General features: G+C 34.8%; 1 pseudogene; it reads left to right on the top strand.

The window, feature by feature from the left end:
• The first annotated feature begins 2,429 nt into the window (after nucleotides 1-2,429).
• On the top strand, nucleotides 2,430-2,565 carry LOC120317387 (annotated as a pseudogene).
• Nucleotides 2,566-25,563: the final 22,998 nt, after the last annotated feature.

Consider the following 25,563-nt stretch of genomic DNA (forward strand, 5'->3'; position numbering starts at 1 on the left):
TGGCAGAATTTAGTTATGTAGGCATCTACAAAGTTTGCCATGCAACTTGGCAGATTCCAAAAAATCAAAATTAAAATGATACAGATCAGAGGCCAGGTGGGATCTGGAGAAGACAATGGAGATAAGTTCAATAGCAAATGTTGACAGAGATCTTTATGAAGATTACTAGCTTTCCTGAAGGCTATGCTGCCTTCTAGGACACAGTTTTACTGTCCCAAGTAATAAATCAAATATGATTGTCAAATCCTAAACAGATCCTAGGAAAGAAGAAAGCCATGTGAACTTTTAGATGTGAATGTCATACCTCTTTGGATATTGCCCACTTCCCCACAGTGAATTTAAAATGGTCAGGATGCAATTACTCCCTTTTCTCTTTCTTATCTCTCCCCGAATGTTCCACATTTAAGAATGACACGGCATCATTGATTACAACTGCATTCAGTGTGCAGTGAGCACATATTCCATTAACATTCATAGTAGGGAATTAGAGGGTAGGACATCAAATGGGATCTTTTTCTATTTAACTGCTTACCCACATTATTGAAACCGGCTAGTGAAAATGAAATCTCTAGATGGTACATGAGGTTGTTTCTAATAGTTGCATTTTCTCAGCATATCAGCTTATTCATATATGAAACAGCATGCAACCAGGGGGGAAAGAAAAACCCTTTGACCATAAGTTGGTTAGACGTGAGGATGACATGAGTAAATTTCATTTCTGTCATGAGATATCTTGATGGGTATATATTGTGTGTTATCATGAATTACCACAGCTGCAAGGAATTATTTCCATGATCATGCTCGGGAGTACACAAACCTTTCTCTAGCTTTTAACTTAGCTGAAAAATTAAGCAATGTTTGCATTGAAAGGGGGCACCTGGTTTTTGAAACTTTTATTAATCTACAAATGGAAAGTTTACTTTTAAAAAAACAATTTGTGTAGGAAAAAAATAAACATTTACTAAGATGTTCTCCCTGTCCTCATCCTTTTCAATTCAAGCTCCTCAATAATTGTTTTTCTAGCCTCAAAATAGAGATTAAAAAAATAGAAATAAAAATCTTTATAATCCAAACAATAATTAACAAGAAACTTTTATAAAAAGAGTTTTCTTTTTTATTCTACTTATTTCTTAAAATATATGCATTGTGTTGGTATTCTAAGAAGATCAGTGTCACCCACCCCTAATTTTTCTGTTTACTATTTCACATTCAAGATCTTCAAGAAATTATTTCTGCCTGAAACCTTCTGATGTTGACACGGGTGATTTATCACTTCACAATAATTTGATAGCCATGCATTTTTCATGGCTATTAGTGTTGTTTTCTTCACATGGAAAATAGGATTAACTGGAAGTAGGAACCAATTACAACTGAGCCTAATAATAATGAAAAGTTAGTTAAAATGATTAAAACCAATTAGAATCTTATAGGTAACCTATGAGATAATTAACCACACAGGGTAAACTGTTGGTCAAAAAGAGGAGGAGAAGCCCTCTTGGGTGACCACTCAAAAAAAGTTATTCCATGGCATTCATTGATACACCTGCCACTGCCGTAGATTTCCAAAAGCACTTCTGAAAATTACTTTTGTCACACTCAGTTGTTTTATGCTGCCCATTATTTATTAACATAACTGAAAGTTACAATCTCAAATTGAAATTTCAATTTTGAAAAGGCATAATAAAACAGTGCAGAAAGGAGTAATTAAAATGATCATGAAATTGGAACAACTGTTCAACAAAAAAAGATTGGGTCACTCCAGCTAGTTTTACTTATTTTCTCTCTAAAAGTGTTTTTGGACAGCATAATCCATGTTATGAATACTGTGAAAAGGGGAAAAAGTGCTTTCTTTTTTTTTTGACTTCTGGAAAGTCCATGAAACTGATAAGAAATTTAAGGCATATATTTTTCTTAAAAGTATACACTTTATTACAGGTTTACTGGTTGAGTTTCCCCAGGTTCATGAACTTTCTTATTGATTTACTCTCATTTTGGGGGTTCACACACTCCATTGAATCATAAGCTAACAAAAACAGATGGGTGTGCAGAAAAATGCTAAGATGTTACACCCCTTGCCCAAACACCAAGCATAAAATAGCCATACTTACTAGCTATCAGATTTAAGTAACTTAGTTAAGAGTGCTGCTTAAATTAAACCACTGTTGTATTTTCATTGTTTAATAGTTATATTTTCTTATAAAAAATAATAATCTTCTCAAGAATAGTTACTAGAAAACAAAAAAGGGGGATAAATGATTTTACATACTGCTTATGAGTTTCCATTAGGCATTTGATGGACCACCTTTGGAAAAGATAATGACCTCTAATCTAGCAGGGTTCATATTGAATTCACTGGGATATATAACAGAACCATTGCTTCTCCAGGTGCATATTCTATCACATATACTGAGAATTACTCTGAAAACATGTTGCTTACTTGGCAGGGGAGATACCATGATCATGAAGGTGGTTTTCCAAAGGTAAAGCTCATTTGTTGTACCTATGAACTATCTCTATTGTAAAATCTTTACATGAAGTATTGTCAGATGACCCCTCCCCCACTTTACAGCACCAACCCATGATTTGATATATTTCATCATGCACAAAATTCACTAAGTACTGAAAGTTTTCCAGCAGATGAAACTTAAACTAATTGACAATGTCACTTTACTATATTCCTCTTGTTTGTAACTCTTCCATTCAGCAGCTGAAGCTGGATCAATTTTCAGAGGCTATCAGGGAGAAAGAGGGCATTTACAAACTAGCTGCAACTCTCACTATAATGATCTCACACATGGCACTTTCTACTTCTGATTCTCAAAAATCATTTGGAAATAACTCCATGCTAGTTGAAGCTTCTATTAGTGCACACAGCAGTAATCCAATCTTGGAGTGACAAAGGGATTACTGTGATTAGGTTTATATCCCAAAGGAAAGGTTGCAGTCTCATTACTAAATCTGGAGTTTGTGGGGGGAGGAAAGATAACAGCTTTCATCAACACCAGCTTGCTGGGTATTCAAAAAAGGCACTATGCTTTGAAATTCTGAGGCAAGTCTTTGGGATATAGTTGCACACATGGTTTATATTCAGCAGTCCTCTGGCCAACAGTTTCCTGCACTTTTATATTTGCTATCTAACAAGGTTGCCTGATTGTACTAATTGTGTGGAAAACCCTATGTATTAATCTTATAGTAGAATAGATCAACACTATCATTGATACACAAACTTTATTATCAGGCATTGGTTTCAAATTATCTGAAGGAGACACACAATCTAGCAGCCTCATTTCATGTTGTTCTCAAACCAATTTCAACTTTTATGCAGTGCAATAGATAACTTCAGGCCAGGAGAGAGAGAAGGTATCATAAATAGAAAATAAAAGGATCAGAGAAATAAGCTTTGAACTTTGTTTACCTCAGTGCTTCCCACTATATTGCTGATAACAGCTTATCTTTGGAAGTAGAGCCTTCAACCTACCTCATTCTGTATAGAGCAAATGATTGTACATTGCTGACCTTGACTGATGTCTACAAGAAGCAATAGCAATCCCAAAGTGGTAGGTTAGATGGGAAATCAAAACAAGGCAACAACAGATTGTTTCCATATTATTTTTGATAAATGTTAGATAAAAGTAGATAGCAGGCAGAGCCAGTCTGGAGTACTGGTTAAGGTATCACACTAGAAACAGGACACTGGTACAAGCCAGCTCAGTAACCTTGGACTAGTTACTTTTTCTCAGTCCTAGGAAGGAAGCGATAGTAAACCATTTCTGAAAAACTTTACCAAGAAAACTGCATGGACTTGTCCAGGCAGCCTTCAAGAATCGGACATTATTAAATGGAAGAAAGAAAAAAAAAGATGGATATTATATACTTGTATTGTCAACAGGAGCTGAATTCAACTCAAGGGACTACTTATGTTTATTCTAGAAGATGAAAAAAAAAATCTAGTTTGTTATCACCATGCAGTCCTATAATGAATTCATTATGTAGCTATATAAAGTATATACTCTCACAAAGAATTTTTCAGTGTTCTGTTAAAAAAGAGTGAGTAGGACTTCTGGTTTGCCATCGCAGCGGTATGGATGCTGGAAAATAAGCTCTGTCTTTCACGTCCAAATTCGTCCCACTGGGGGACCCTGGAAAGGGTTGAAAGTTGCCCTATAGGGGTGAAGAAAAAGGAAGGGACCCCCACTTGATCGCAGGAGGGCAGTAGCCCTTCTGCTTGACCTGGGGCAGTCCTCCAAACTGGCTGGGGAAAGACCAGCCATAGCAATATGGCTCGTCACTAAGCTGCTGACAGCTGAAGTCAAAATCACCACCAAGCACCTTTAAAGCAACACAGATGAAACTGGGTGAGATCTGATTTTCTCTTTAAGACTTTAAATATCTTTTCCTGTAAAAGCTGCCCAAAGTATTTTCCCCCTGTGAAGAGAGAGGGAAGGGAATTTCTACCCCACCCTCTACAAACAGTGGCGACTAACTACCCAGGGGAAACAGAACAACTATAAGAACAATTCTACTGGAGACATTTGTTTTTATCTTTAAAAAAAGAAAGAAATAAACCTTGAAACACTATCATGAAAACTTTGGACTTAAAAAGCTTTAAATGGCATCAGTGACATCTTATGGCTAAGTATGGCACTACAACTTGTTATTGCCTAAAAGAGACTTGGCTTGAAGCACAGACTCTAGAAAAAAACTCTTTTGACCTTGACAGATAGCACCTGTGAAAAACTCAGCTATAAAGAAGGAACTTCTGGAGGGCATATCTGACGTCTTTGAACTATGAATATAAACCTTTACTGATTTTCAGAGTTATATGTGGGGAATTGCTTTCCTATTTCTTTACATGAGAAGCATCTGTTATTACGCGAGATGATGGAATACTTTGAACTATAAATTCTACTTCGTAAACAATTTCCACTATAAAGACTACCTATAACATGTTAAATAGATGTCCCATACCCAGTTATAAAAAACTAAAAACTATTTTTAATGTTTGATTTTAAAGTATTCAACTTAACACATTATCAAGAGAATATGGATGAAGTTCAGGAAAAAATCCTTTCTATGTTGAAATCAATACACAAAACCATTCTTTCAGTTTGTGACAAAATAAGATGCAACATAAAAGAACAAGATTCCAGCTTAGATATACAAACCCAGATCTTGACTACAACCAAAGAACTAACAATGCAGAAAATAACAGAAGTGAAACAACTAAACACTAAGACAGAGGACCCAATTGACCAACAGTTCCAGCCATCAGAAAAATCAGAAAGGGTGTGACAACATTAAAAATGGAAAAGACTTTTCACATAAATTAGAAGAAATTTGAGGAAAAGGAAGAAGAAAAGATTGAATGGAAGATAAACCTATCAGGACAATTGTGGGAAATTGGAGTAATAGGGAGGCAATCTAATGAATACAAATGGGCTAGTTCTTCCAAAAAAACTGTAATCGAATGGTCTTTCTTATTTCAAATAATATATATAATAATAGAGGGAGAACTGTTTGATGATTCAAAAGTACTGACATGGAAGGTCAGTTGGCAAAGGAAGAAAGCCAGTGTAAGGCTGAAGGAAACTAGGATTTTGGTTTATTAGAGGGGATTTCATATTACTGATTAGAGGGTTGAATAGATAATTTTTAGAAAATAAAGTAACATTATAATCAAATAGGTAAGATGTGTAACAAGACTAAAAGAATTTTGATTTAATATAGTGGAAAATAGATAACTTTTAGAAAACATAACAAGACTATATGCAAATAAATAAGATGTGTATTTAGAATATTGGATTTTGTTATGAAAAGAGAAAAAGGAAGAAGTTGAGATAAGGGAAACTTTGGTTACCTATAGCTTGTAAATTATGGATACTAAATGTTTATTTATTTATTTAATGAGACTTATATACTGCTTTAAGTGCAAGCACTCTCTAAGCGGTGTACACCAGTAAGCAATGTATATATATATATTTACATTGCCCCCAACAATTTGAATATTGATGGCAAAATTAAAGCTTGGGAAAAAAGTAATAACAGAACATTGATTGTATATAAGGACTGAATGCAAACACAATTAAGATATGTATAAGCTAAAATTATTGATAAATGTAACAAAGATGATTTTACTTAGTTGATAATAATAAGAACTATATTAGCCTAATATGAGATAGTAGATATTAAGGGAAAAAGAGAGGAAATATCTGATGTTGTAACTTAAGATTGTACTAAGGATTTATGTATGTTATTGAATTATTGATTAACCCAGTCACCAAGTTGCTTTTTAAATGTTTAAGTGTAAAATTAGAAAACTAATAAAATATTATAAAAAAAATGAGTGAGTAATATGGAAAATAGCTGAACTAGATAAATATTCTACAGTTATTCATTTTCCTGTTAATTTCTTACTAAATGTATGGTATTTGTTATTTTTGCTTGCATTTAGCATAACAGGTGGTATATTCATTACAGGACTGAAAAGACCAAAGGTAATTATTTCTCCTCCCTGGTCCCTTCTTGCCTCTTACTATCACTGTCTTGATCAACTGAGTCCAAGTATCTGTAATACAGATTCATTACAAAACAAAGTAGATTTTGTTAGAAATAATCTCCATTCTGATCAACCAAGTCTTGCAACAGTAAAACTCTTGCTCTGTCCAAAATTCTTGACTTTTGGAAAGGTTAATTTGTTTAGGATTCCCCAGGATAATAGCAGATATTCTCACAACTATCTCTCTAAATCCAGCCCTTGATATTTAAGGTTCCCAGTAGAGACTGAGATTTGTCTGCTTTTGTCTTTCTTATTTTCCTCGTCTCATTTTTGTTATAGGGATTTCACTGAAAAAAACATTAATAAAAGTTTTCTGCTAAAATATCTTTCTAGCATTTGTTGAAGGACAAATGCAACCAATGGCCTTTATTATATCTGAGAACAAAATATCAAACTTAGAACTCATTCTGTTGAGAGAAAGAAATTAATCTATTCAGTTATATCAAAATTGAAGCAGTATGATAGAAGATTCACAGTATGATCAGGGCACCAACGCATTCCAAAAGGGGCTTCACTCAGCAACCTATGAATGCAAACTCCAAATTAAATCTGAAATGGAGGTAGATATGGCAGCATTCAGTAACCCTAACATTTTAAAGTATCTGAACTATTTTTTGCTGAGCCAAGTGTTCTTTTGTCAGCTATTTTTACTTGAAATTAGTGGTGGGATTCAGCCAGTTCACACCAGTTTGGCAGAACCGGTAGCTAATTTTTTGTTGCCCAGGCCTAGAATGGTCTTCTGGAAGTGGCATCCAGACAGAGAACCGATTGTTCACCTATTTGAATCCCACCACTGCCTGAAATCTATTTGTGATAAAAAAAAAAAAAGACAAAACGGAGATTTGGATGACACAGAAGTAGCTGCCATTTTGACTCTCTCTGTGTAGATATTTCTGCTGTGGACCCGCTCCAAAATGTATGCATTTAATTGCACCACATTTTAATTTGGTTCACCATATAATGATTTGCAATATTTTATGGTATATAAATATTTTGAATAGTTTGTAATAAGAAACTATGGTTTAACAAATCTGGAAAAAAGGCATATAAAAAAGGGAAAAGAAAGTTGCTCCAATAAATCAAAATGTTATCTAATTATAAAGGTATTTAGTCACATTTGGGCCATGGAAAGAGCAGAAATTGAACCATAGAGAGAAGAACAAAATTCCATTTGACAAAAGTTTGTAATATAATCTTATTGAAGAAGTTTTTAACACAATAAAAGTAATACACGTATTAGAAAAGAAGCAAGGAGAATAAGAAAAGTAGTTTTTAAATGTAATTTTATTGAAGGAATTTGTAACAAGATAAAAGCAATACAAATATTAAAAAAAGAAAAGAAAGAATCCATCTGACAAAAGAGTTTTAATGGAACTTTCAGAGGTCTGAACTTTTGAAAAGAGAAAATATTGGAAGACAGATGTTTTATTCATCCTTCTGTAGTAGACATTTAAAAATGTTATTCTCTATTTTGTTCAAGCACCCATTCACTATTTCAAACCAATTGAAAAAAGTCACTTTCCAAGTGTTGTAGATGACTTACTATGTCTTCTCTTATATCATGATACTAATGATACCATCATTATTCAGTTACATGGCTTTACTAATATGAACTAACTATAGCTCTAATCCTCATGAAGTGTGTCACTTGGTGAATAATTAAAATCTGTTATCTTAAGAAAGACTGCAGCCTAAAAGATTCAGCAGAAAACCTTCACAACTGATGGTCAAAATATAGTAATCAATACAACACTGAATAAATATTTTTAATGAATCTATATCTAATATAGTTGTATGCCAGATGTTTCTGCCTGGGAAAATTTAGAGTTGTGACCAAAACATACCTAGAGTGCATCAGGTTGGCTAAGACAGTTATAGATAATGTCTTTGAAACACTGTAAGGTTAATAGTATGGAAAAGTGGCCAACGGAACTTTATAAATAAAGCCATAGCATGTACAGCTGTCCATTATGTGTAGGTCTTGAGGAATAGTTGTGACTTTTCAGATGTCATTGAACTGCATCTTCCAGCATCTCTCTATACTGGCAATGCTGGCTAGGGCTGCTGGTTCATTCAGTGACAACTAAGAAGAAACATGTTCTCCATGCATAGTGTAAGGCATCAGTTTGCTAATTCCTAAATAAATGTAGTATGGCCTTATAAGACATTATGAATTTAGGATTTATTTTTTAAAAAAGCATTACACCACTCCAGATAGGGCTAGCTACATTGCCAAAGGCACAAAAACATTGCAATATTCCTCAGAAGTCTCTTCTCAATAAAATGAAATAAGTTTGTGTTTCCTCAAATTCTTGTGAGATACTTAAATGTGGTAAAACTGAGTAATCTTGAACATGAACTCACATGATTTTTGAAATTTTGCAGCAACTTGTAAAATATTGCTCAATAACCTTGAAATATTTTGATAGCTTGACCTTTGAAAGGAAGTTATTTGTAACTCCAAACTTTAGAACACAGGTGTCAAACTCGTGATGTCATGTGACATGTAGTGACATATTGTGACTTTTTTCCCATTGCTGGCAATGGAGTGGGCGCGGTTTTGGTGTGACGCATCTGGCCTGTCTATCTGTCACCACCCATCTCAACCAAGTGACTCAATGTGGCTTACAGTTCTAGAAAAACTGTAAAACAGTATCCAAAGAATAAATACATACAACAATCAAATAATTAACCAACAAATAATAAAGTCAAGAATGTGGCTCCTAGAAAATTCTGAGTCCCAGGCCCACATACACAGTGAAGTTTTTAAAGCCTTGCAAGAAACCAGCAGGGTTGAAGCCATTCTAATCCCTAAGGAGAGTATTCCGCAAGCAAGAGTTACAGCTTAGTTTTAAGGCTTTAATTCTGAAATGAAGGGGTTTTTCCCAATGCAGGTGGTTTGGAAGATGTGCATATTAATCTGAACCCAACCAAAACAAAATGTTAAAAATGTTGATAGATAAAAATGTTTAATGAGTTGCTTTAACCTTTGAGATATATGTGGAGTATATATATAAAATGAAACATAACTGACTGTTGTAGATGGGGTTAGGGATTCAAAGCAAAATTAAAAATATTTTTAAAATGGTATGCTAGTATCCAGAAATACTAAAAATAATATATCTAGAAATGTTTTTTTATTCTTTGGAAAATAAAAGGTCCCTTTTAATTGGTATCCATTATTCTTCACCTTAGAAATAATAATAAAAGCAAATATTCTATATAATTGTTTCCAACTGATCAAAATTGGAAGTTATATCAAATTATAGATATAAAACACTATCTACATTATTGTTATCCTTTGTCTAACAGACATTAGTGTTATTACATTCATTTTGCCAGACAGGACCTACCAGTATGGTATGCTCAATTATCTGTTCTTAACAGCAACACATTATTTTAATATAAAGTTTTCACTGCCGTCAGCAAATATTGTGTATTTTGTTTAAATTGACATGTCACATCTTATTATAAATTATACAGAGAAATGGAGGAGCCTCTCTGGGTTAGACCGAATCATTTACTGTGGTTTGGCTCACCCACACAGCATATTTTCTGCTAGCAAGCCTCAACAAGCCGATGAGAAAATAGCCACACAAAAAATAAATAAAAAGAATTGAAATGTTGATATATGAGCTAATGAGAAATTGTTTACTCATTTTATGAAATTAAAAACAGAACCTCCAGAATGTTCACCTCCTCCTGTTTATAAAAAACATAAATATTTACCATATAAGACATCTAATAACTAAGATGTACCAGTTTTAGGTTTTTTTCAAGCCTCCAGACAAATGGGCTTTCTACCTCAAATGCCACTTTATATGTGTTAGCCAAAATTGGATGTCAGGATTTGTGTTTAAAAACAATAACATCTGAAAATAAAGTGGCAATATTTAAAGGTCCTCATTGATTGTAGTTTATTATGCAATTATCTTAATGCTGAGCTCAAGGGGAAATGGAAACCACACATCACAATCTGAAATCAAGACAGTGAGACTAAACAATTCTCCCCCAAGTGTGCTTTTGTATCTGCTGTAGTTACTGATTATACAATTGAATCAACTATTAAATGTCATATGCTATTATAAAAGCAAAGGAGCTCTTAAAGCTTCAAAATCTTTTATCAATCTTAGCAAATTGATGAAATGTATTTCCCGCTTCTGTTCACATGAGAATCACTTAAGAAAAAAAAAATCCATGAAAAAAGGGTGAGAGATGATCATTGAATTATTGATCGATCAAATACTATATAAAGGTGGTGTCGTGTTTTCATTTTTGCTAAATCTGAGATCACAAAAAGCTTCCATAAAATTAAATTGAAAACATCTAGGCAGCCAATAAAATGAACACTTATAATTTGTTCATCTATAAAATTTCCTATGTAATAATTTAGTCACTGGAATATTTCATGACAAAAAAAGAAGAAAGTACTGAGGAACATAGCACACTCTGAAAAGGGTGTTTACCATAAAAATACACATACAAATGCTTAGGTTTAGTTTAAAAACACTAGGGTATAGTATATAAACACTAGGGTATAGTATATACGTATGGATATTGTTCTGATCGTATAGCTCATGTAACCTTAACTGCAGAGCATGTATCAGTATGTTAGAATATCTGGCAGTTATTGAGTTAAGTGTTATTTCCTTAAGAGAGGGATTATGGGAAATGCAGATTACTTAGTCAGTCATCTCATGTTAATGGGTCAGTGGGAGGAGTTTCTGAGTTCCTTTCAGGACATACGGGCTACGTGCCCAGTTTTGGAGTGCCTTGGTTCATCCGGCCTCATGTCCCCTAGCCACACGGCTTGGAGGATCTATGCCAACATGTGATGCTTATGCAGAAGAAGAAGAGGGGAAAATCCATCATCAATTTACTATGCTGCTCTAGACAGAACAGGTTGCTTTGAGTCCAATCCAAGACAGATAGATAACTCAGAAGAACAAACAGAAAATATATTGCTTTATTCTGGGAATCCTAGACAATGACTTACAGTTATGTGGAGATGCGTCCAAAATTATATTTAGCAATATGAGTTCATTCCACAGGTAAATTGATGATGGATTTTCCCCTCTTCTTCTTCTGCATAAGCATCACATGTTGGCATAGATCCTCCAAGCCGTGTGGCTAGGAGACATGAGGCCGGATGAACCGAGGCACTCCAAAACTGGGCACCTAGCCCATATGTCTTGAGAGGAACTCAGAAACTCCTCCCACTGATCCATTAATATGAGATGACTGATTAAGTAATCTGCATTTCCCATAATCCCTCTCTTAAGGAAATAACACTTAACTCAATAACTGCCAGATATTCTAACATACTGATACATGCTCTCCAGTTAGGGTTACATAGAGCTATACGACCAGAACAGATATGTAATATAACATCTTAGACATTGTGAAGGAAATAGCTTGGATGAAAGAGCAAAGGAATAGATTTATGGGAGAAGATAAGCAAAAAGCAAGACAAGTTTGTTTGTCTAGTAAACTGGACATAATGAGACACTTCCCTAGCATTACGTGAAAGAAAGATATAAACAACCTTTGATTCCCCCAGATGTCACTGAATTGTATGGATACAATTATTATGGAGTTATATTCAACAAAATGATTTGAGCAATGATTTTATATATTTATTTAAAACATTTATATGGCTGCCCACCTTAAAATCAAACTCTGGGCAATTTGCAATGGTGACAAATATGAAAGCTGTTAAGAGATAGAAGCTTAGAAGAGATAGAAGATAAAATTCTCAATAACTACTATAAAGGCTACGTAACATTTTGGCTATGTACTCTTTGAGTTTACAATCAGAGGCAGGCTATCACTATCTGTTGCTGAGAAATATAAACTGGAAAATACTAATGTGGTCATGCTCTCTTTAGGGCATTCCACAGGCACTTGACTGGCCATTGTGGGAAAGATATGGTGGGTTTTGAATTGGATGCAATAGAACTGTTCTTACCATCTACAATACAGTCTTTTTATCTCTCCAATATGATTTTTCTGAGAAGCATATGTCCACCTGATTAGTTGAATTGGTCCCAACATGTCTATGATGTTGGGTTAGCATTAGCCCAAGCTATCTCAGATTGTTGTTATTGTTGGATTTAAATGAGGGTTGTGCCTTATATACATAAGCTTGGCTATTAAAAAAAGAAACATCAGATGATTAACAGATGGCTTCTTATTTACTCAAATCATTATCTGAAATTAGGGATGAAGAAAAAGCTGTCTCTCCTAGTATTGTGTAAAACCCTATGTCATATCCTTCCATTTAGGTTTTCATCAAAATTCCTACTTATATTGTCATACAAATTCCAATTATATTTTTTCCTGCACATATCCCATTGTGTATGCATCTTTATATAATTTTTACAAAATTTCCTCAAATTTATGATTGTAGCCCTGGTATTCGCAATACAATAAACTTCTGAATCATCCAAATACATGCAGTTATTTGAAGCAGCAGCTTCATTTAAACATGATCACATTCCAAAGTGTGAAACAGATAATCACTGATAGAATTCTTGGTATTGTCTGGGTTTGGTTGTTTGTTTAGAGATGTTTCATTGCCCAACTAGGTAACATCATCTGTGAGAGTGAGTGTGTGCTTAGTTACCTGTTCATAGATCATAGCTTGCCCTACAAGTTTTAGTGTAGTGTGATTTCCTCTTTTGTGGTTCCTTGATTAAATTATTGTTTTCCATCTTATTGTTCATCTGATGTTCATAACTTGCTGGGCATTTGATCTCCTAGAATGGAACGATTCTTTCATAATTCTTTTTATCACAGTGTTGTACTTTTACTTATTTATTGTTGTTATATTTGCTATCAAACATACTTATGTCATTGGTTAAAATACAGTCTAGAACCAGGGAGACTGATCTTATAGTCTACCTTTTTTCAGAATGTGTAAATGTATAAATTTATAATTTAATTTATAAACCTTTTAAAAACTTTTTTGAGAGTTATATAAATGCTTCCTACTGGGGAAAAATGTTAATAAAATTATTCTGAAAGTTTTCCCAGAATATGGTTGATAGAGCATTCTTAACACACTACATTATTGTGAATTTACATTATTAAATCAAAGTAAGTGGAAATTTTGATATTTTATAGATGATTAAACTACTTGGATGATAGCATTAGATTTGTAGTAATCTATATAATACTAGTAGATACAATTCTAATAGATCAGTAGTTCATGACAGGAGTCATACTCATGTATAATTCATATGCATCCACAATATTTGGAAGGGAAAGGGAATGAATTGCACATAATATATAAGATATATCTACAACATATAAACATTTTATATTATGCAAAAGATTTCCTTCCTTCCCACTTCTTGATTCTCTCTTTTTCTGTTTATCATCCCAGCATTAAATATGAATTCTTCAATTCATACAAAATTTTATGGCAAAAGAAATGCACATTTTAATGCAAATTTAATAATGTATTTAAAAATATACAAGTCCAGTTTTCATTTTATTTATTTATTATCAATCAAATTTCTGTATTACCAATTTTACCTGCATGACTCTTTTCAAAGGATAATAATGTTTTGTCATCCTGCTAAACATGGCATTAAGATGACCTCCAGTTAATGAAAAGAATTCCACTATGATGTTCTCCATTCGATGTGGATAGCCAGAAGGCTGCAGAATGTTTGACTGCTACAATTTTAATTTTTTTAAAGTCATTTGTACATACCACATGACCAGATTATAACTAAATCAGTGTAGGAATGCAACCCAAATTTGTCAAACTGAAAAAAATTTGTAGTGAAAATATTGAGAATTTCTCTTGATTGATTATGTTCTATCAAATCAGGGTTGACCCTTAATGATTACATACATAAATTTTCTCTGTGATGATCTGTCTCTAACCTAGTCTTTTCAGCACTGCCTTCATTGCATGTTATTGGTCCATGTTCCTGCTCAGCCTGGCACTAAAATATTTTTTAGTTTTTTACTTTGCTATAGAACTATCTGTTCTCTCCTACCACATAGAAACTATTTATATTAGGAAACAGAAATAATAAAATTTGATTTGATTATCATATTGAATTTGGGTCTGGGAGTTGAAAGTTGTCAATACGTGCTCAGTTCCATTCTATTTCTTCATAATGCATTTAAAAAATAAAAATAAAAATATATAGAGGGAAATGAAGCATAGTCACGCTTCATTTATACTACACAAAAGTTTTTTTTTTGTTACCTATTTCTTAAAATGTTCATTTTTGTCTTCATTTTATCCACAAATACAACTCATATGTATATGTTTTGGTCTGAAATATCATTTCAGAATTAAAAAAAAATCATGAAGATGAATTGTAATATATGGCTTATTCCACAAAATGCAGATCAGATTCCTTTGCTTATTTAAAATGTTCAATATGGGTAGATAATTTTTTTGGTGAGCATAATTGAAAATCTTGGATTATGCTGTTTGCCATGATTGCCACATCAAGTGAAGACACTTTTGAATCAAACTTGACTTTTGCTAACATGGAAATATCTAAGCAATTTTCCTAGATACAATAGGGAACTGATTCCCCTTCCTTCCTTCCTTCCTTCCTTCCTTCCTTCCTTCCTTCCTTCCTTCCTTCCTTCCTTCCTTCCTTCCTTCCTTCCTTCCTTCCTTCCTTCCTTTTTTGTGCCTTTATTGATTCTTGGCAACTGACTGGAGAAGTCTATGCACTTTTCTTGGCAAGATTTTGGAAGTCATTTGCAATTGTCTATTTTCTAGGGCTGGGATCTAGAAAGGTTACCCAGCTGCTTCATACTTAACACAGGATTAGAATCACATTCTCCCAGTTCCTAATTGAGCACTTTAACCACTACACCAAACTGCTTCTTTTTCTCATTCTTAGGGATTTTTTGTTACTTTCCTGTCAAGCCTACAGCTATGCAATTTTTTGATAGTTTCACATTGAGCTACCAGCCAGGTCTCCACTATAGAGATTCAGGCCTCAGGAAAAGCTATTATGGATAGTAGTGTATTCAGGAAAATGGATGTCATCATAGTCAAGGGCAATCAAGACAGGAAAAAAAAATATTGGGAGCAAACTGAGCTTACATCCTACAATTCTCCCTTCCAAAAAGAAACAAACAAAAGAAGAACAACCCAAAACAAAACTATATTTCCATATCAAAATTCCTTTCTATTTTTTTTAGAAGAAAGATCATAATTCCAAATAAACACTGAGAATTACCAACACATTATTTTCTTTTTTTATTTGGGAAGGTGTCATGGCATAAATAATAATGTATAGAAAAATTACACTTTGCTTGTTAATATGCCCATACTTTTTATTTTATATAATCAGTGGAACAACCTGCCTCCATAAGCAGTAAATGCTCCAACACTGGAAGTTTTTAAGAAGAGACTGGACAGCCATTTGTCCGAAATAGTATAGGGTTTCCTGCCTGAGCAGGGGGTTAGACTAGATGACCTCCAAGGTCCCTTCCAACTTTACTACTACTATTACTACTACTATTATTATTATTATTATTATTATTATTATTATTGATCATCGCACAGTCAGCCAGATGTTCAGACTGGATTTGGCATTTTGTCTACCTATCGAGTCCTTACCCAGGACCTGGGATAGGCAGATGTGGATGTTTGATGGTATTACAGGTATCGTCGCAGGATGGAAGCAGTTCCTAGTAAGGCCGCCTTTTGCAATTGACTAATAGCAAATTTGTCAATGCCAATGGTGTTCAAGTGGTGCTCCAGTTGTTTTGGGATTGCACCCAAGGCACCTATGACTATTGGTACTACCCTTGCTTGCTTTTGCCACAGTCTTTCTATTTCTATTTGTAGGTCTTTGTATTTTGTTATCTTCTCCAGTTCTTTCTCTTCTATTCTGCTGTCTCCAGGCACTGCCACATCCATTATCCAGACTTTTTTGTCTTTCTTATCGACAATTGATTACTACTACTACTACTACTACTACTACTACTATTATTATTATTATTATTATTATTATTATTATTATTATTATTATTATTATTATGGATCATCGCACAGTCAGCCAGATGTTCAGACTGGATTTGGCATTTTGTCTACTTATTGAGTCCTTACCCAGGACCTGGGATAGGCAGATGTGGATGTTTGATGGTATTACAGATATCGTCGCAGGATGGAAGCAGTTCCTAGTAAGGCCGCCTTTTGCAATTGACTAATAGCGAATTTGTCAATGCCAATGGTGTTCAAGTGGTGCTCCAGTTGTTTTGGAATAATAATTATTATCATCAATCATCGCACAGTCAGCCAGATGTTCAGACTGGATTTGGCATTTTGTCTACCTATCGAGTCCTTACCCAGGACCTGGGATAGGCAGATGTGGATGTTTGATGGTATTACAGGTATCGTCGCAGGATGGAAGCAGTTCCTAATAAGGCCGCCTTTTGCAATTGACTAATAGCGAATTTGTCAATGCCAATGGTGTTCAAGTGGTGCTCCAGTTGTTTTGGGATTGCACCCAAGGAGCCTATGACTATTGGTACTACCCTTGCTTGCTTTTGCCACAGTCTTTCTATTTCTATTTGTAGGTCTTTGTATTTTGTTATCTTCTCCAGTTCTTTCTCTTCTATTCTGCTGTCTCCAGGCACTGCCACGTCCACTATCCAGACTTTTTTGTCTTTCTTATCGACAATTGTTAAGTCTGGGGTGTTATGTTGCAGGTGCTTGTCTGTTTGAATTCTGAAGTCCCAGAGCAGTTTAATTTTATCATTTTCTATGACTTTCTCTATTTTATGATCCCACCAGTTTTTGCTTACAGGCAAATGATATTTTTTGCAGATCTTCCAATGCACCATTGTTGCTACTTTGTCATGCCGCTGCTTGTAATCAGTCTGTGCAATCTTCTTGCAACAGCTTACCAAGTGGTCCACTGTTTCTTCAGCTTCTTTGCATAGGCGGCACTTACTGTCTGTTGCTGTCTTCTCAATTTTGACTTTGTATGCATTTGTCCTTAAGGCTTGGTCTTGTGCAGCCAGAATTAGTCCCTCGGTCTCTTTCTTCAATTTTCCTGCTCTTAGCCATTGCCAGGTTTTATTATTATCTGCTTTCCCAGCTATTTTTTTCATGTATTGGCCATGTAGTGCTTTGTCTTCCCATGCCTCTATTCTGTTCTTCATTTGGTCTTTCTTGTAGGCCAGTTTGGTCTCTCCAGTAGTTAGTAAGCCTTCCTGATATACTAATTTCAGTGCATCTTCATCATTGTTCTTCAGATATTCTTCCAAAGCCATTTTTTCTTATTATTATTATTATTATTATTATTATTATTATTATTATTATTATTATTATTATTATTATAAACATTTAGAAAAAAATATCAATTTATCTGTAGACGTATTGGTGTATATATGGGAACTTAAGCATGTGTTTCATCTATATAATCAAAAATTTAAAAAGGGCCATTCAATGTATTAAGCCTGCTTATTACAGGAATCTAGGTTAAAGGATCATAAAATACAGAAAATAGAATCATAGGGACCTAGTCCAATTCCCTACTCAAGGCAGTAAACCTTATATCATCCTGGTCAAATGGTTGTCTAGTCTATTTTTGAAAACCTCCTGTGAAGGAGCACCCACAACTCTATGAGGCAGGCTATTCCACTGATTAATTGTTCTCACTCCCAGAAAATTTCTCCTTACTTCTAAATTGGATCACTCTTTAACAAACATCTACCATTACTTCTTGCCCTGCTCTGTGGTGCTTTGGAGAATAAATACCCTCTTCTTTTTGATAGTCCCTGTCACAGAGTACTGGAAGACAATTATCATGTCCCCCCTAATCTTCCTTTTTGATAGGCTACACATATCTACTTCCCTCAATTGTTCATCACATGGTTTAGCTTCTAGACTCTTAATCATCTTTGTTGCTCTTTCCTGCATACTTTTCTAAGATCTCAGCATCTTTTCTGTATTGTGGTGATCGGAACTGTATGCAGTGACCTCACTAGTGCAATATAAAGTGGTATTATCACTTCTTGTGATCTTGATGCTATCCCTCTGTTGATGTAGCCCAGGACCAATAGATGGTTATCAGCCATCTAACACATTTAGTAACGTATATCTAATCTTATGCATATGCATTTAATTTCATTTTACTATGTAAAGATTTTGCATTTATTTTTAATTCGTACTTTATTTTTTTTAGACTCCTTTTTCAATTTATCAAGATCATTTTCCAGCCATGAGAGATCATTCAGACAAAAAGCATACACAGAAGTACTAGTTCTAGCTTTACTGTAAGATCACATTAACTGAATCTTGGAAGTCTGAAAGTACATACATCTCTGCCCGCCACCTCCCTTTACAGTCCAAGAAACTAGGGAGAAACTTCTGAAATATTTGCCATGTGCACATTTCTTTTGCAGGCTCAACTGCTGTGTGACCATTGTATAGTCTATGGCCTATACAAATGTACTCCCATGTACCATTAACTAATCAGTTAACTTGAAATAATTAGTATGTCATTGTTCTGTTCAATTTTTAATTGCATTTGAAAGAACTTTAAATTCCCTAAAATAAAAACATTCAACACTTTCCCCAAACTATCCATCAGTATTATTCTGTCTACTATCTCTTCTCGATTATGATCAAGTCAAGAGTAACTGATTCTTTTATTCCTGCCTTCTTCCTGCATAGGAGACATTTTCAAAACAGGTCAGTAATTTCTTTGGCAGGTATACTTGGTAGAATTTGTTTCCCAACAGATGTTGGGGGAATTAAAGTCCATTAACACTGCTGCTTCATGCTTTTTTGAAAGTTTGCTTTTAGTGACCATTATCCTCATCTTCTACTTGGTTGGGTGGATGATAGTAAATTCCAAAAATGGTATTGTTTTTATTCCTTCTAACATTTATTTTAACCTAGATGCTTAATCGCATTTCCTTTGCTGCTTTTGTTCTTTTTAAACAGTTGCTGTATTCTGGCAACAATAACAGCCCCACGAGCCCTCATTTATACAGCAGCTATTAAATTATATATAGTTTCTTTTGTAATATAAGTTCATGCTTACTTTGTTTATTGCCCTTGTTCTCAATATTAAAATACATATAACAAAGACCATGAACTTTATGTGTCATTGTTCCTGATTGTAATTGTCATTGAGTGATTTACTACTGACTTTCACTGATTTCTGTAGTGCATAAATCTTTATCTAGAGTTCTTTTGGGTTTGTGTGCACAACCTTCCATAGAATTAAAGGCAAGGTTCTCCTGATCTACTTGACTATGTTGTTGTTGTTGTTAATTGCGAAGTCGTGTCCGACCCATCGCGACCCCATGGACAATGTTCCTCCAGGTCTTCCTGTCCTCTACCATCTTCTGGAGTCCATTTAAGTTCACACCTACTGCTTCAGTGACTCCATCCAGCCATCTCATTCTCTGTCGTCCCCTTCTTCTATTGCCCTCAATCTTTCCCAGCATTAGGCCCTTCTCCAGTGAGTCCTTCCTTCTCATTAGGTGGCCAAAGTATTTGAGTTTCAACTTCAGGATCTGGCCTTCTAAAGAGCAGTCGGGGTTGATCTCTTCTAGGACTGACCGGTTTGAACGCCTTGCAGTCCAAGGGACTCGCAGGAGTCTTCTCCAGCACCATAGTTCAAAGGCCTCAATTCTTTGGCGCTCAGCCTTTCTTATGGTCCAACTTTCACAGCCATACATTGCAACTGGGAAAACCATGGCCTGGACTATACGCACTTTTGTTGGCAGGGTGATGTCTCTGCTTTTTAGTATGCTGTCTAGATTTGCCATAGCTTTCCTCCCCAGGAGCAAGCGTCTTTTAATTTCTTGGCTGCAGTCCCCATCTGAGGTGATCTTGGAGCCCAGAAAAATAAAATCTGTCACTACCTCCATTTCTTCCCCATCTATTTGCCAGGAATTGAGAGGGCCGGATGCCATGATTTTGGTTTTCTTAATGTTGAGTTTCAAGCCAACTTTTGCACTCTCCTTCTTCACCCGCATCAAGAGGCTCTTTAGTTCCTCTTCACTTTCTGCCATTAGAGTGGTATCATCTGCATATCTGAGGTTGTTGATATTTCTCCCGGCAATCTTAATTCCAACTTTTGATTCATCTAGCCCTTGACTCATAGTTCAGCCAAAATATTTTTCCCATGTTTTTGAGATACAATGCAATACTTCATCATTCAGAGAGTGCAAGTCATAATTCCCAAAACTCAATCTTTCAAATGAATAACATTTTTCTAATCAATATATCTTGTTTTTATTTTATTGTTTCCCATTTCAGTTTTTTTCTTATGAATTAGAAAATGAATGATAAGTTGAGTCACAAAATTATTTAATTTCCTTTCTGAAACTGTTGTTCTCAGGATGATAGGTTGTAGCTATTCTTGTTCAATATAATTTCTCCTTATGTCAATGATTTGTATATGTAGAAGTAAAGAGGTTATCTATATAACTTCTTTAATTTTGGAATCACTTTGAATCCTAGAGTGATCAAATTGTATGGTGCTTAGGATTTTGAAGAGAAGAGCAATGGAGCATGGGGTTTTATTACTAATCATAAAAATAAACTGTTGTACCTTTCCGCCCCACTATATAGCAACATGCTGACTTTAACAAGTTACAAGAAATGTAACTAATGAGTTATGCAGCCCTATTTTTGCAATGTGACATATTTTATTGTTTTAGTACTGATAGAATATCAACAATAAGGCTTAATGTAATGGTAAAAGTGAGAAGTGTACAATACTTTCTTCTCCAATGTGTAAAATATGAGCAATGTACACTGCTAAAATCATTAGAAAAACTCTTGTCAGAAATTTCACACAACATTTGTAGAGGACTTTCTCAACCTATTATCAAAGGATTTTCAACATTGAGGGCTGATCTCTCAAGAGTAAGATGCTATAATCATGGAACTGGAAGTGTCATCTACCATTTTCAAGAATCACATGCAAGTGAAATATAGAATTTTAAGCAGATAATTTTAATGCTTAACAAGAGGTAAAATTACTAACTTTTGTATGAATCACAGCATTTCCAGTCCATCATTCTGTTGCTATAAAGGTTCCTTGTTAAGCACTTACTGCAAATCAAGAAGAAAGATTTAATTTTTATTTTTTTAAAAAAATATCCAACATATGTACAAAACATACCTTCTGCTGTAAATCTACTAAGTGTGCCAAGTATATCTTCTCTTATAATACTTAACTTCTCAATAAATGAGTGTTTCAATCGGCATAACAAAACTTTGAAATACAAGTTCTTTGCCTAAACAATATTATTTTGGAAACAATATTTCTTTTTTCAGATTTTTCACTGGGGATGGCTGGTGATAATGGAACCTCTCTTTTCAAGGACTGTGACTAGCCTAGTAATTTAGATTTGACATAATTAGCAGGTAGAATTTAGTTACTTCCTGCATCAGTTGGGTTTTCTCCATATTTCAGGTCTCTTGTTTTCTCAAAATTGCTGTTCAGTATTGTAATAATCAAAAGCATCCACATCACATGTTAAAACTGTATAGGGTAGCAATTTTAAAAAAGTTTGTAATTATTATATATTAATTTGTTTGGTTGTCATACCATTACTACTGGCATAGTATAGTTATTCATTTATTTGTTTGTTTATGAATTAATTACTTTGCGCATATATGACATTCCATTCCAGAAGGACCTAAATATCCCTGTATAGTAAAATGATTAAAACAAATTAACAATAATAATTTCCCAGTATAAAAAACTATCTTGTTTATTTGTGGGACTTTTTTGCTCTGAAGATGTGAATTATGCCAAAGGTTCAACTATGCTAGACAGATTTCATCAGAAATGCCAGATGAAAAGTATCTCTTCCATAAGCAATATGGTGAACAAAAACCTATACCAGACTGGATGTTGCCCAGGTCAACAAGGACTATGCTAAGTGTTGATAATTCATGGATACCTGGTAACAAATGGACTATAGGATTCAGATCTGTTGGCTGAGCAACTAGGACAGCAGCTGCAGGACTCCTGGAAAAAAACTCACAAATACAGTTGGAAAACAAAGAAAGATATAAGGATATGTTATTATAAATCAAGTCCCAACAAGAGTACACACACACATACACACACACACACACACACACACACACACACATATATACATATATTTGTTTTCTGAGGTTTTCGCGGGTATTTATATGTAGGTCTTTGGTTGTTCGGGTTTTCTCCCGCGTAAAATTGGAAGTGTCTTGGCGACATTTCGACGAAGTCCCATTCGTCATCTTCAGGCTGGTGTTTTCAGCTTCGTGCTGCTCAAAGCACGAAGCTGAAAACACCAGCCTGAAAATGACGAATGGGACTTCGTCGAAACGCCGCCAAGACACTTCCAATTTTACGCGGGAGAAAACCCGAACAACCAAAGACCTACACATATATATATATATATATATATATATATATATATATATATATATACACACACACACACACACATACACACACACACACACGTGTGTGTGTATACACATTCTAGAAAGAACATCCAGAATCAAAAATAATAGAACGGAGGCTAGCAGATCAACATTAAATTATAGTATGAAATAAAGAATTCATAAAAGCAGAATTGGAAAATTGCAAAGGTCTGCCAGGGCAAAAAAACTGAAGCCTTGCCAGAATTAACTCAAACTATAGAGGCAAACAAGGGGAAATCATCAGCCATCATGGAATTGAATTCTTTTCATGCCCAACCTAGGCACTCTCTCTCTGCCTTCTTCTCAGAAAGAACAAAGCTCTCTAACTAAAAGAAGAAGAAGAACTGAATAATTGAGCATACAGAACACCACAAAAACAACTGAATCAGGTTGCCTGCATTGAAACTTGTGCCACCATCACCATTAACAGGAGAAAAATAGTGAAAACTGAAGGAATCAAGATGACCTATGGAAATAACATGAAGAGTTTGGATGAAGATGATCATTACATATACCTCGGCATCCTTCAAGCTGATAACATCAAGCACACTAAAGTCAAGAAAAGGGTTAGAAGTGAATACATCAGAGGAATGAAGAAGATCTTAAAGCATGAACTTTAAGAGGACGACATTCCATCTGGAATAGTGGACTGGACTCAAGCAGAAATAAAAGGCCTAGGTAGAAAGACCAGAAACATAATGACAATAAATCATCTTCTTTATCCACACAGTGATGTTGACATCAGTACATAAAAGCTCTAGTAGGCAAAGCAGATAACAACAAGACTTGGCAATAGTTAAGAGCAGGAAAGCTGAAGAAAGACACAGAAGGACTAATTCTGGCTGCATAATACCAAGTCTTAAGAACAAAATCATACAAAGCCAGAATTAAGAACACAGCAACAGACAGCAAGTGCTGCCTCTGCAAAGAAGCTGAAGAAACAGTGAGCCACTTGGTTAGCTCCAGCACTGTGAACAAACAAACAACAGCATGACAAAGTAGCAACAATGATGTGTTGGAAGCACTTCAGAAGCTTCCTTCTGTTCAGGAAATATCATTTTCCTGAAAGCAAGTACTTGTGAAATTGCTTGGCCAATTGCAAATGGCAGTTTTATTTGGAACTGTTTATATCCTATAACAATACCTTTAACACCATCAAACTTCCACATTTGCCTATCCCAGGTCTTGGAGAAGGACTTGATAGCAGGATTAAAATGCTAAATCCAGTCTAAACATCTGCCTGGCTGTGCGATGAAGTATATTATTATTATTATTATTATTGTTGTTGTTGTTGTTGTTGTCGTCGTCGTCATCATCATCATCATCATCAACAACAACAACAACAACTTCTGGGACCATAACATAGATAAAGTAATAGAAAATGAAAAAAACAACTTTATAATTTTAGAATTCAAAGGGACAAGTACCTGCCACATAACATCCCACACTTAACAATTATCAATAAGAAAGAAAAAAAAGTCTGGATAGTGGATGTGGCAGTACTTGGGGACAGCACGATAGAAAAGAAAGAACTGGCAAGGATAATAAAATACAAAGACATAGAAATAGAACAATTGTGGCAAAAGAAAGCAAAAGTAGTACTAATAGTAATAGGCGCTTTGAGTGCAATCCCAAAACACCTGGAGCACCACTTGAACATCATTGATATTGACAAAATCACCATTGCAAATGGCAGCTTTCCTCAGAACAGCTTATATCATGTGCTGATACCTTTAACACCATCAAACATGCCCATCTGCCTATCCCAGGTTCTTGATAGATGGATAAAAATGCCAAATCCAGTTTGAACATCTGGCTGATTGCGCAACAAACCATAATAATATTAGAATACAATTAGAATAACAGGAGTAACAGCACAATAGATATGACCATAAAAGAAAGGGTTCATGTCAGCTATACAAGATAGACCAATGCCATGTAGGTCAGTACTACTTCTATTGTAACAACTGGAGTAATTGTATAACTCTGAATGTGCTTCTTCCTCCCTCATCATCACGTGAAGTAGGGAGCAACTTCTCTGATATATTTTCTCTTTTTCCTTTCCTGGCCTGGCTCAGTCCCTTCTTATCTGACTGTTGCCTTGGTAGCAGCTATTCCTCCTGTTTCTCAAGGCCATCTCCTCTTCCCTTATAGTTCACACTTCTAATACAAAGGCCTCTGCAGTGGACATATTTTTAAGCTTTCTGAAAAATCAACAATATGTCCATCTGATCAGGGGGGCTGCTGCCCCAAAAGGCTTATCCCAGAATTCTACGATTTATCTACGATGAAGAACCTAGAGAAGTCCATCTCTGAGGTTTTGTTATATGGATAGAAGCCAGAGAAGAAATGAAAGTCCAGTAGACATCCAATTATTAACTCATGAATATTGTTAAAGCTGTCAACCAACATCTTAAATTATACCCAGAAGGAAAGTGGTTACCTGAACTTATCTTGAAATTGGTATTATTGTAAGAGAAAATGTAGTGGTTCCTAAGCCATTGCATTCTAGACATATTGTAGGTTCTTTGGAGTTTTCAAGCCCATGATGTGTCAATTGAAATAA

The sequence above is a fragment of the Crotalus tigris genome, unplaced genomic scaffold, assembly GCF_016545835.1.
Source record: "Crotalus tigris isolate CLP2741 ecotype Arizona unplaced genomic scaffold, ASM1654583v1 scf7180000019636.1259824, whole genome shotgun sequence".
Taxonomy (NCBI): domain Eukaryota; kingdom Metazoa; phylum Chordata; class Lepidosauria; order Squamata; family Viperidae; genus Crotalus; species Crotalus tigris.